This window comes from Melospiza georgiana, chromosome Z, assembly GCF_028018845.1.
Source record: "Melospiza georgiana isolate bMelGeo1 chromosome Z, bMelGeo1.pri, whole genome shotgun sequence".
NCBI lineage: Eukaryota > Metazoa > Chordata > Aves > Passeriformes > Passerellidae > Melospiza > Melospiza georgiana.
In genome coordinates, this window is record NC_080465.1 from 45,948,770 (window position 1) to 45,961,156 (window position 12,387).

The 12,387-nt window shown below is 36.4% G+C and overlaps 1 protein-coding gene across 1 annotated transcript in view; it reads right to left on the reverse strand.

Annotated features, from left to right (window-relative positions):
• The window catches only part of CWC27 (CWC27 spliceosome associated cyclophilin), a 95,402-nt gene that overhangs the window by 4,449 nt on the left and 78,566 nt on the right, over window positions 1-12,387 (reverse strand). The gene's annotated exons all lie outside the window — the stretch shown is intronic.

Genomic DNA, 12,387 nt, shown 5'->3' on the forward strand with positions numbered 1-12,387 from the left:
ACATCAGCATTTTAAACAGGAAGTCATCAACAAGTGTGAGCAAAAGTTACATCCTGCCAACTCTGTTGTAAGGGTAGTAGCTTCTGGCAGAGCAGCAGTAAATTCTTTAACAGGTTTCAGCAGGTGCCTGCACTTTGGAGGGGCCTGTATAAAAAATTGCAGTTGGTGCTATACTTCTTTTTACACTAAATGCATACAAAATAAATAAAGCAACTAATCATGTTGCTATAAAATGTAGAGTATCATAATTTTGAACATTATGGCTGTGTTTTATGATAGTTATTGGCTCTTTTCATCAGGTTGCCTAAAATGAATGCAGAAGAATTAAGTATCCGTGTCAAGAAACTCAGTTGTATTGTATAGGCTGTCTAAAAAAATGGGACCAATATGAACCATAATTACTAGCAGTACCATTTGTTTCTGAGTTGAACATTGATTGCAATTAACAGGCTTCCTATTTCTGAATTTCACAACGCATCCCATATTTAAAACATGGGATACTCCTTTCAGTAAACTATATTCTACTTAATTCTAATTTTCCTTCAAGTATGGTAAATATTGAAGTGTAAGCAAAAAATCATTAATCTAGAAAATATTCTAGCACTTTTCTTCCACCATCCTCAAGATACCTAGGACAGAAAAGTAATTCAAGTGAACAGATGAGAAAACAGATGAGAATCCACAGATCAAAGCAAAGGAGATATCTCTCCCAAGGAAAAAAAAAATTAGGCTTTTCTGGAAGAATGCACTCACTGACAGTCTCTCTGCTCCCAGCAGAATAGTGGGTGGCACAGGAAGAAGAGATATTTCAGAAGGACCAAGAGACAGTTAAGACTACAAAAGAAATTAAGGAAGGGAAAGACTAAAAGAAATATAAGAATGAGAAACAAAAACAGAGAGAAAGAGACTTATCAAAATGTAAATCAAGTGAAGAAAATTTTCAAATGACAATTAAAAAGAAATATGAATTTTAAATCAAGGCAAGAGAACAAGAGTATGAACAAGGCAAAAAGAATATCAAAGCCATAAAACAAAGGGAATTTTGAACATCTAATCTTCTTCCATTTTTTAAAAAATGTTTTGAATTGAGAAGCTACAAGCAAAATAAGCCTCTTGGATCAGGCTGCTGTCATTATTCCTTGCAAAAGTGTGTCCAAGAGCTTTACAAATAATTTTGTAAACACAAAGCAGCAGAAGAGAGGGAGCATTTTTGTGTCTCTAATGAAATCTGCAACTATCACTAAGTGCTCTGTGTCATACAACTCTTGTAAGAAAATTTTGTAGCTTCTGTTTGCTTTATCTCAACATCCAGATTTGTTTTCCTTCTTGTGTAACATAACACATAATCTCTCTTTCCACGCAAAGTAGTTTTGTAATCCAAGTTTCTCTCCTTTATCATTAAAAGAAAATTAAAAGAAAAATTATTTTTTACCAAGTACTTGAAGTAGTTTTTAATTCTTACAGCAATGAGGGTTGATATCCTAAGTATCATGATAGACCCAGTCTCAAAGATGGATTAATCTCTTTAATTATCACTGTTTCACACAGCCACTTCTGTTTCAAAAAAGATGCTTCAGAAAACAATTTCCTTAAGTATTGTTTGTCTCATTAACTCATAATACTGGAGCTGTGCTAAATTACCTACAAAAGCTTGTATCCCTTTGTAGCATTTGGTATTTAAGCCTTACACTGCATCACACATTTCCACCACGCCTAGTTTGCCAAATCAGATGTGATTTCACTTTAAGCAAGTTAATAATTAGAGAACCATAGATACTGAAGTTGGGAAGGATCTTTTGGATCAAAAAAGTTGACCGTTGATCCAGCACTGCCAAGCCCACTAAACCACGTCCTGAAGTGCCGTATCTACATGCCTTTTAAATACCTCCGGGGATGGAGCCACTTCTCTGGGCAGCCTCTTCCTATGCCTGACAACCTTTGTGGTAAAGAAAACTTTCCCCAGTATCCAATCTAAACCTCCCCTGGCACAACTTAAGGCTCTTGCCTTATCACTTATTAACTGAGAGAAGAGACTGTTTCACACAATGCTTTCTAGGAATAATTTCTGGTCCTAGGTTTCTGCTGTGATTGTTACCACTAAGAGATTTCACTCTTTCTTTTCTAAAGTACTTGTTTTCATCATTCCACATCCCTTGTTTCTTTTTCCTCATCTCCCTTCCTAATGATGGGATATCTTGTCCCTTTTTTTAATACTTTCATAACACCCTGTATTTTTCATGTTTATTGACTTGATGTTTAAAAATAGAAATACAATTTGCTATTCAGATCTATCAAAATCCAAATAATTAGTTATTCCATGGAAGTTTTAAACACTAAAAAATGCCTAGAAGAGTAGTGAGAAAATAGTTATAAATACAGCTATGTGCCATATTGCAAATGTTAAGTATTCATATAAAACACTTACTAATTTGTAAGTAGTTACTACTAATCTATGTTAGTGATTATGATACAGATTTTACACAGAAATTTAAAATTTTACTGTTGGTATAAACACCACCCCACCCTGCATCTCCCGAGGTTAATTGCAAGACCCAGAGGAGTCTATTATAGTTTTCAATATTTTAGCTTTCAGCTGTTTGTGCTGATTTTGACTGGGGTAGAATTAGCTTTCCTCACAGTGGCTGATGTGGGGCTGTGCTTTGGATTTGTGCTGAACAGGGTTGGTGATATGGTGATGTTTTTGTTATTGCTGAGCAGGGCACACACAGAGCCAAGGCCTTTTCTACTTCTCCTGCTGCAGTGGTGGTCTGGAGGGCACTGGGGATGCCTGGGAGGCTGGGAGGAGACACAGCCAGGACAGGTGAGCAAAGGGATATTCCAGACCGTATGGCATCAAGCTCAGTATATAAAATGGGGGGAAGAAGAAGGAAAGGGAGATGTTTGGAGTGATGGTGTTTGTCTTCCCTACTGTCACAAAGGATGGAGCCCTGCTGTACTGGAGATAGCTGAACACCTGCCTGCCCATGGCAAGTAGGGAATTAATTCCTTGTTTCACTCTGCTTGTGTGGGGGGCTTTTGCTTTCCCTGTTAAACAGTGTGTATCTCAACCCACGAGTTTTCAGGTTTTACCCTTCGACTCACCCTGCAGGTGGGGCTTGGCTGACGGCTGCGTTAAGCCATCACTACAATGGAGCGATTACTGCTGCTCTTGCACAAAGCAAAAATGTCCCTAGTGTTAAGCAAGTAAAAGACGAAAATATGCTTTAAAAACATGCTTTAAAAATATTATACAAAGTCAGGCCATACACTTCTGGTAACTTTAACTAGCCCTTTGAATTTGTATATTACAGTTACTGGAGGACTGAAAATTGGCTTAACCTCTTCAGAATAACCAGCAAGTTTTGGATCCTTCACAGACCGAAGAATTAATTGCTTGTAACTTCTCTTTGTGTTGGCCTATAGCATAAAATGATGAGAACAGAACTTTTGCAGATATTTCTAATATAATACTTTCTGAGATAGTTTATTTAAACTGTAATATGCTTTGATTATCACAAAACAATCACTGCCAAAATTAGAAGAAGAAACTAATAGTTTCACTAACCAAAATTAGAAAAAGAAACTAATAGTTTCATGGGACCTCCAGTTTAAAAAGAACCCCTTTGTTGTTTGCAAAGCTAACAACAAAGTAACATAATCTTGGTGAAGACTAATATAGTATTGTATTCTTGGATTGCTCAAGACAGTACTAAAAATCTTTTTCTCTTGAAAGAACATTTAACTGTAAATAACCTTCTAAGAGAAGGAGAATCACCTTAACTATGAAAAAGCTCACCTTATTTGTAATAACTACGATGACTTATTTTTTCAAACAATAAATATTTTTCTGAATAAAATTCAGTTATCCTATCTTGAGCTATCCTATGCTATCTTGATATTGCTTCTGTTCTATAACAATTAATATGTATAGTATATTTACACTACATCCTTGACCCCTTCACAAAAATGTTAAGTAGTTTGATGTGAGAAGATGGATGCTTTAAATAGACAACTGCTCCTGGTACAGTAGACTGGTATGGAAGACTAAAATGTAAATTCCAGACAGCATACCTGTAAAGAAAAGCTCTACATAGCATTTACTACAGGGATATGTGAGCCACAATGGTGGAACTCATCAGTGATCCATCCATTCTAGCATCCTGTCTCTGGCAATAGCTTGTACAATATCTGATACTCGGAAGTCAGTCAGCAAATCACCACCCCAAGTTAACGCAAGCAGATAGGCATTATTTTATCAACACAGCACACAGCTGGAGTGAAAAGAAAGGAGAGGAGAATATTTCTAGCACAAAAATACTCAGATTTTCAAAACATTCGGATTTCTCTGGGCACTCTCCCTTTACATTTGCCCTTCCCTCTCTCATTCTGAATATATCAAAATCCTTACTTCTTAGATTTGTCATTTAATGCAATGAAGTTGGGGTGCTTGGAAAGGTGTGTAAATATACAGGAAGCTTAAGCCAGGCTAATGAAGATTTCGAAGATTATTTTTTCATTCTTCACTAGATTTTCTGGCAATAAAAAAGATCAGCTTTCCAGACAGTAAATCTAACACTAGATATCCCTTAACTGAAACATGGATCATCTCTGAATTTAAGTCAAACAGTAGTCAATTCAGATGCCTAGTCCAAATAAACTCAGATACAGGGAGTTAGCAAAAAATAAACAAGCAAAAAGCCCCACTTTAAATGCTCTGACTTTCTCAGACATGCTGAGCAGCTACAGGCAATCAATATACAACGTCAGCAGAAGAACAATTTGTTAATTTGAATTACTGACTGAAGCAGTGGGGTAGGGGGTGGCATTTACAAATCAAGCAAGGTCTGACCATATTCTAGCAGTACAGGGGTGAAGGTGGAGACAAAACTGGAGGGAAAAAAGAAAGATTTACAGCAGAAGTGGTTTTTTTTTTCTTCCTTTAAAGGTTAGTGGCAGTACTAAAACCCAAACGAACGCTTATTTTTTTGCCAAACAGAAAAGAAACCTCTCTTTCCAATGTGTTTCTAATACAGACCTCTGGCATTCATTTATCCTTTGTAACAATCAAGTAAGTATTTTGTCAACTTTTAAAAAATGTAGTTGAGTAAATCAATGGCCTTAGCAGGAGAGACCTAATATAGAGCCAGTTTTTCCAGACTAGTGAAGGAACGCTGGCTCAAGTCTGGATGGGAGGAGGGGAGCAAACATGGCTTTAATCCATCTTTGTGCCTCACTGGCATAAATTACAGCAGCACTTTTTCTGTCATTCCCCAAGCTAGCATCAGCATGTAAAACAGACTGCAGCTTAGTTTTCAGGGGTTTTCTGTGTTTGTCAGCTAAGCTTCTGCAACTGAAGCTGCAAAGATTGGTGCTAATCTTGAGGAAGCTGTATTTCATAATCCTGAATTTGAGGTTTTGTAGGAAAAAAATCTACATTTTATAAAATGTATATTAAACAAGGTTTATAAAAGAAATATAACCAATATTTTAGGTGTCTGTCCTGAAGAACTTCACTCTGAAAATTTAAATAGTATATGCTGCAGTACATAGGAAATCCTGGAAATAAAATGGAACACATTATCAAATGTATATGGATTAAATACTGACAGTGTGCATTGTGATTTAGTTCTTATTAGAAATTAAGTCTTGTAATATAAAATCAGTCTGGCTAACTTCAGCATTTACCGATTCTAAAATTACTATTTCAATTAAAAAATATCCCAGTCCAAACCAATTCTAGCCTATACTCTACAAGAGACATTAAAAAATGATGCCTTGATACTGTTTTAAGACCCAAATTGCTATGTTACAAAACCTTTTACTGTGAGACTACAAGGTAAGTAAAATATTGTCTGTTTCTACTCCTAATTGTGCCATATTTTTCATGAAAGCAATCATAAATCTTCTGAAAGGAAACTTCCTTGTATTATGAACAAAAATGTTTCTTAAAGAAGATAGAGGGCACAGTTGTTGATGGTGGATAGAGAATACCTTCATTTAATATACAGATTTATTTTCTGTTTGTTCTAGTGTAAAATGAAACTATCTCTACAAACTGGGTAAAAAAATGTACACTGAAATTGCAATTATTGTCCTGGCAAAAAGAAATCAGCATTAGCACCCAATGCTCCCACAATATTTAAGTGGTCCCACTGAGGTTTTCTGAAATTCAGAATTGGGAACAGATTACAGTATTTGATTTATATAAGCCAGGCTGTACTTTAAATGATTAGCACTGAACTTCTTTGAGTTTTTTGTCCACAGAACCAATAAATTAGTAAAACCAGACTATTCCCTTCAATTTCTGCTAAAATCAGGAGATCTGATCTGCGTAAAGCATCTGATCTATGTGCAGATCAAGATATTTTATGACCAAGAAGAAGGTATGTTTAAAAGCTTTCTAAGACACATGAGATTTTAAACAGTGCCTTTTAAGTATGCATGTCATTACATCCATTTGAATTGGTTTTAATCCTCGTTATCTTACATGAGGTTTTTTACAAATAACTTAGAGGAAAACACTAGTAATTACACAATATGGACATGAAGCCATCCATTAAGCAAGACATGACATACTTTTTGTTTAAAATAGAAGACCTTGACTGTCACACAGTTTTCACAATAACCTTTTGTAAAAATTGGAAGGTATTTTCAGGTATTGACTTTTTCATTTTGATTTAAAAAAAAAGTCTATTTTCCCTATACCTCAAATTAACCAACAAAGACACAACAAAGGTAAGTAACCAGAAGAATTTTAGACTGAAAAACCATGTGAAAAACTACCACCTCATTCCAAATTCCCATTTTGCTCATTTTTACTTGTCCCAAAGTATATCTGAAAACTGAATGGATTTATGTTATTTAAATAAAAAGAAAGACCAAGTTTCAGAGTCTAGACATACTTCCAAAAAAACTTAAGTGACTTATTTACATTTGTTGCTTAGTTACAACTGTGACAGCACTCCACAGGGAAGGAAAAAGCTGATTTCTTCTAAAGATTAAGAAGCTTTATGTTTCACATGTAACACCTTACATTCCACCCAGGAAACACTGCAGTGGTTCAGTTATGAAGCACTGGTATCACGTGCTATTAATTAAATGAACTATGTAGCATGCTGGCAGTCTCAGTGAAATTCTGAAAGGCTGCAGAGTGCATTCTGAGAGCAGATAAAGGCCAGTGATGAGATCTGAATCCAGAAGAAGAAATCCTAAACTTCTAGCCAGCTGCAGAGTGAAGGAAAAATTACTGGGCTTCACTGTAACACAAACTCTAAAATCAACTGGGGGTCTACTTGCAGTCCTGACTTGTGAACTGATGGGATTAATAACAGACCAAATCCTTCTACTGAGGATGATACAGATTTTGGCTGATTCCTGGTGACAGCAATTTTAATGCACTTCACATAATCATGTCCATCTGGTAAAGAACAACTTTCACATATTAATATTTCAGTTTCTACACTGAATATTGAAGGTCCAACAGAATGAATCTGGCATCTTCCATGAAGTCAAAACTGAAGAAGTAACAATTAAAACCGTATTTATCAGAACTCAGATTATCAGCATGGAAATAGTTTTCAAGCAGGAACAGAATATTGCCTCAATGCTCATATTATAAAATCATAGAATGGTGTGGGTTGAAAGGGATCTTTAAAGGTCACCCAGTCCTACCCCACTGCCACTCCTCTGGGCAACCTCTGTTCTAGTGACTCTACCCTCTGAGTAAAAATTTTCTTCTGAGCATCTAATTTAAATCTCTCAATTTAAAATCATCACCCCTCATCCTGTCCCTACCTGCCCAAGTAAAAAGTCACTCTCCCTCTTTCTTTTAATCACCCTTTAATTACTGAAATATCTACCACAATAAGGTCTCTCCAGAGCCTTCTCTTACCTATCCTGAACAACCCCAGCTTTCTCAGCCTTTTCTCAAAGGAGAGATATCATTTTGCATTCCTTCTCTGGACCAGCTCACAAGAGTCCCTGTCCTTGTTGTGCTGTGCCCCCAGAGCTGATGCAGCCCTGCAGGTGGGGTCTCAGCAGAGCAGAGCAGAGGGGCAGAATCCCCTCCCTGCCCTGCTGCCCACCCTGCTCTGGATGCAGCCCAGGACACGTGTGGCTCTCTGGGCTGGCAGTGCCATGGCTGGGCCATGTCCAGCCTCTCAGCCACCACAGCCCAAAGCCCTTCTGGGCAGGGCTGTCCCCAGTCTCTGATCTTGTCTGGGATTGCCCTGGCCCAGGAGCATCACCTTGGTCTTGTTGAACTTTATGAGGTTCACAAGAACCTACTTCTCAAGGCTGTCCTGATGCCCCTGGATGTTCATCCCATTTTTCTGCAGTGCCACCTGCACTGCTCAGCCTCCTGTCACTGCAGATGTACTAAGGGTACCTCTGTCCCGTCACTGATGAAGATTCTGAAGAGCATCAGACCCAAGCAGTGAATGAATAGGGATGTGTTTTCAATCAATCCAAAAAATTACCCATCATGATTTCCCAACCTATGTGTCTTCCATGTATTATGAAGTTCTGTAAACTTGACTGGTTTTGTGTGCAATGTGTGGTATTTTAGTGGAATGGAGTGATGATCATTTTGACTTTTCAGCTACTTGACACAGACAATTACATTTTAAGTTCAAGAATGTTGAGGAACACTAAAGTTGATTCCTGAACATTTTTGTGCATTTTTTCTGTGAGAATGTATGGAGATCCTATATAGATACATGCTAAACTGACTTGGCAACCAGGTGAGTTTTCAAAAAGCAGTGTGTGGCTTCATTACCACAGAAAATTCCACCAACTCAAAAGTTGTCATAGCACTAGATATACTTCAGTATTCCAATAAATCGTGTAGTTTCAGGAAGCCTCCACTTGTTTTAAAAGATCAGAGGTAGAAGAGTTAAGTCCAGATTTTAGTTAAGGACATGACATGTATTTTTAGAGCAGAGAATCTGTTCCTTCCACAAAAACCAATATTCCACATAGGAAAGTTAAGATATATTTCTCACATTTCACAAGCACGTAAGATTCCTAAAAATTCAGCAGGAGAGCCCTGTTTTTAGGAATAGACAGCCATAGTTTAATGTCAAAGTGAAAACCCTAATATGGTAATGGTTGGTTAGTTCATTTCCACTTATGACTATACTGGAGAAGAATATAATTACAAAACATATGTATAATGTGAAGTTTTGAATGTTTATTGGAGTATTCAGAATTCATGTGATTTTGGAAAAAAGAGTGGCAGTTTGAAAACTGGGATACAATTTAAAAAGAGCAATGGCTAAATTCCAATAAGAGTGATCAGTAGTATAAGAACAGGACAGAACTAAGTTAGGCAACCATTCAATAGGAAAGGCTTAGAAAGGAATGAAAACCAGGTATTAAAAAAACAGCAACAAAAAAGTAATCCTTCCACTGAACACAGACAGACTTAGCTGAGTGCTGTATTTAGTCTCAGATTTCACATCTTGAAAGAAGCACTTGGAACTCTCAGAATTACTTGATCGAAGGGTGCTTTACAGTACCAAGTATCACTCTTATACTATTTGAAAAGGAATATTTTGCACAGATTAAGTAAAGCAATTTTTGAATGTACTTGACTGCATCAGAATTTTTTATCCCATTGCTGGATTCTTTCTATGAAAAATATTTTGTCACGTTCACAGGATCTCCATCATTAGTTTCATTATCTGCAATTGCTGTAACATCCTTCTGGAATGAAAGCTGTGTTTTACTACAATTGCAACGATTTGTTATTATCATCAGAACTCTGAAGTGTCACTACTACCTGAATGAGTATCACATGCATGCAACTATATGTGTTACAGTAAGTCCTACACAAGATGAGTAGCAGCAGAGTTCTGAATAAGTGTAGCCTGTGCAGCATTTTCTTATTCAAATTCAGGCCTATCAAGTAATCAAAGTGGCAAGTATCAAGCAGATTCCAGCTGGGTCTTCTGTTGTGACATATTTGGTTTTCATAATATTAGTCTCTAAGCAAATGACACCTCATTGTCACCGTGATTCGCCTCACCTACATTTTTGGGAAAAGTCTTCTTGGTTAAGACTCTAAGCCAAGAATGCAACTGAGTTTTGACAGATAATCTCTACCTACCTCTGCAGCACTTTATACAATGTTTAAGAAATAAGAATATAGTAATGCATCTGAGTCCTTCTTACTTGGATTGTAAGCAAATAATGAACCACTAGTGATCAAATAGTACTGAGAATATCTAACAAATCATTAAGAGAAAAGCACAAGCACTAGTTGTCAACATGAAGCCAAAAGGAAAATAATGGCTGGAAGAACTCAGATCAAGAATGTCTTTCTAAGGTACCCAGATGCTGTAAAATTGTGTCCACTTACTTACTGTCAGACATTTTTATTCTTTGACCCCTTCTTTGAGCAGATACCATGTTTATGATGGTATTTTTGAATTCTGTAAGGGAAATTGGATTTTGATTGCTGCAGACAAATACAAATAATCATTCTCACAGAGCAGTAGAGGTTGCAATAAAATGTCTCATGCAAGATTCTGATATCCCACATTAAAATTTAGTCTTATGCATTTCTCTTCAGCACTCCTTACATTTCCTCAGATGTGTTCTTAGACAGTAAAGTCTGGTAATAATTATCAAACACCATACACACTGTTTACAATAGAGTCATATTTCTTCCTTTTTTATTGCATAAAAAGTAGAATGCTGCTGAAAAGTGCCCAAATGTCTGCTATGTGCCATGCCAATACAGCAGCTCAGCCAAATATGCAGAGAAAAGTTTGCCAAACAAAAGAAAACATAACAAATTGGTAATGGTTTCTATCTTGACAGAGAATGAAAATTATACCTCAATGTGTGGCCACTCATGGACACATAAAAATGTCTTAGAGGCAATCATTTTACTTCAGATAACATACCCTGACAGTAGAGCAAAGCATACTGGCAGGCTTTCCCTTCCCATAAAAACAGCAACCATGACCTACAAAATGGCCTGGAGGAAGCACGTTGTTTGTGTGTACCATACATGCACATGCCATACACTAACTGTATTTCATAAAAATCAAATAAAGTGAAGTTACTGTCTTTTGAGAAGTAGATTCAAATTAAAAAATAATTTTAAATGTAAAGTCACTATAGTTATCTCAAATATTCCTATAAAACAAAGGTACTGAAAATGTAAACACTTAATCCAAAATATGTAATTTAACTTTCCCAGTGCTTTACACAATAATTCATAGCTTTCAGAAGATTTCATTGCTTTGTTAATGTTGTCTACAGCCAATGTGTGCAACATACATTTCACAATTTACTTGGCCTCAAAGTAAATTATTTGAAAACAGAGTGCCTCATTTATCTGTAAGTTAACATGAACACTTACTGCTGAGCTGCAAAATTAATGATATTAATTATTAATCTATTATGTAGTTTCATATTAAGTATTTGTTTTAGTTCAATTCTGAACGTAGTATTGTTTTCTGAACAAAAATACAACTTCATAACATAATCATAAATTACAGCACTTCTTAATTCAGTAGGACTGACAGTGGATAGCATTGCTGGTGATTAGGTATCAGTAATTACTCAGAAAGAAATAGGAAAGATATGTTTGAACTCTATAAAGGCATTTAAAAGACCGGTCATATTACTGTGACAAGAAAATATCTGACATGAAGATCAAGTTCATAAAATGCTCATAAAAAGGCCAGATAAAAGAATCATATAGTGGACATGGGAGGTTTATACCAGATATTTGGAAGTATTTCTTTACCAAGAGGGTGGTCAAACACTGGACCAGGCTTCCTAGGAGATCAATGCCCCCAGCCTGTCAGTGTTCAAGAGGCAATTGGACAATGCCCTTAACAACACAGCTTTTGGCCAGTCCTGAAGCTGTCAGGCAGCTGGACAGATGATGATTGTAGGTCCCTTCCAAATGAAATAATTGCTCTATAATTCTTGGAGGACATAAAAGCACTTTGGTAGCTCAGAAGGATCTCAAAATACCAGTGAACTCCAAGGATCTTGAAATTTATATTGTATGTTGTCTCTCATCCTCAAAGAGCCTGAGGTAGGAAAAGACGTAATGAAGGAAGAAAACACTGTTTGAAGAAGCAACAAAATATTTTTAAATCATCTGATATACAGAAATACCGGTTGTCTTAAAATATTTACCAAGAACTTTGTTAAAGTTTCTATTTTATCGTAATTTTGCCGTAGCTCAAATGGCTTATGCACACAACTATGAAAAAAAACCTGTAGGCAGAGACAGCCTATTTTGTTGGACCAGCTGTAGTGTTTGCCTTATAAACGGAGACGGACAGACCCTTACAAAATTTTTTTGCTAGGATTTCTTTTCTTTTTTCCAGGTATTTTATGCATTTTTGCATTATGTCTACA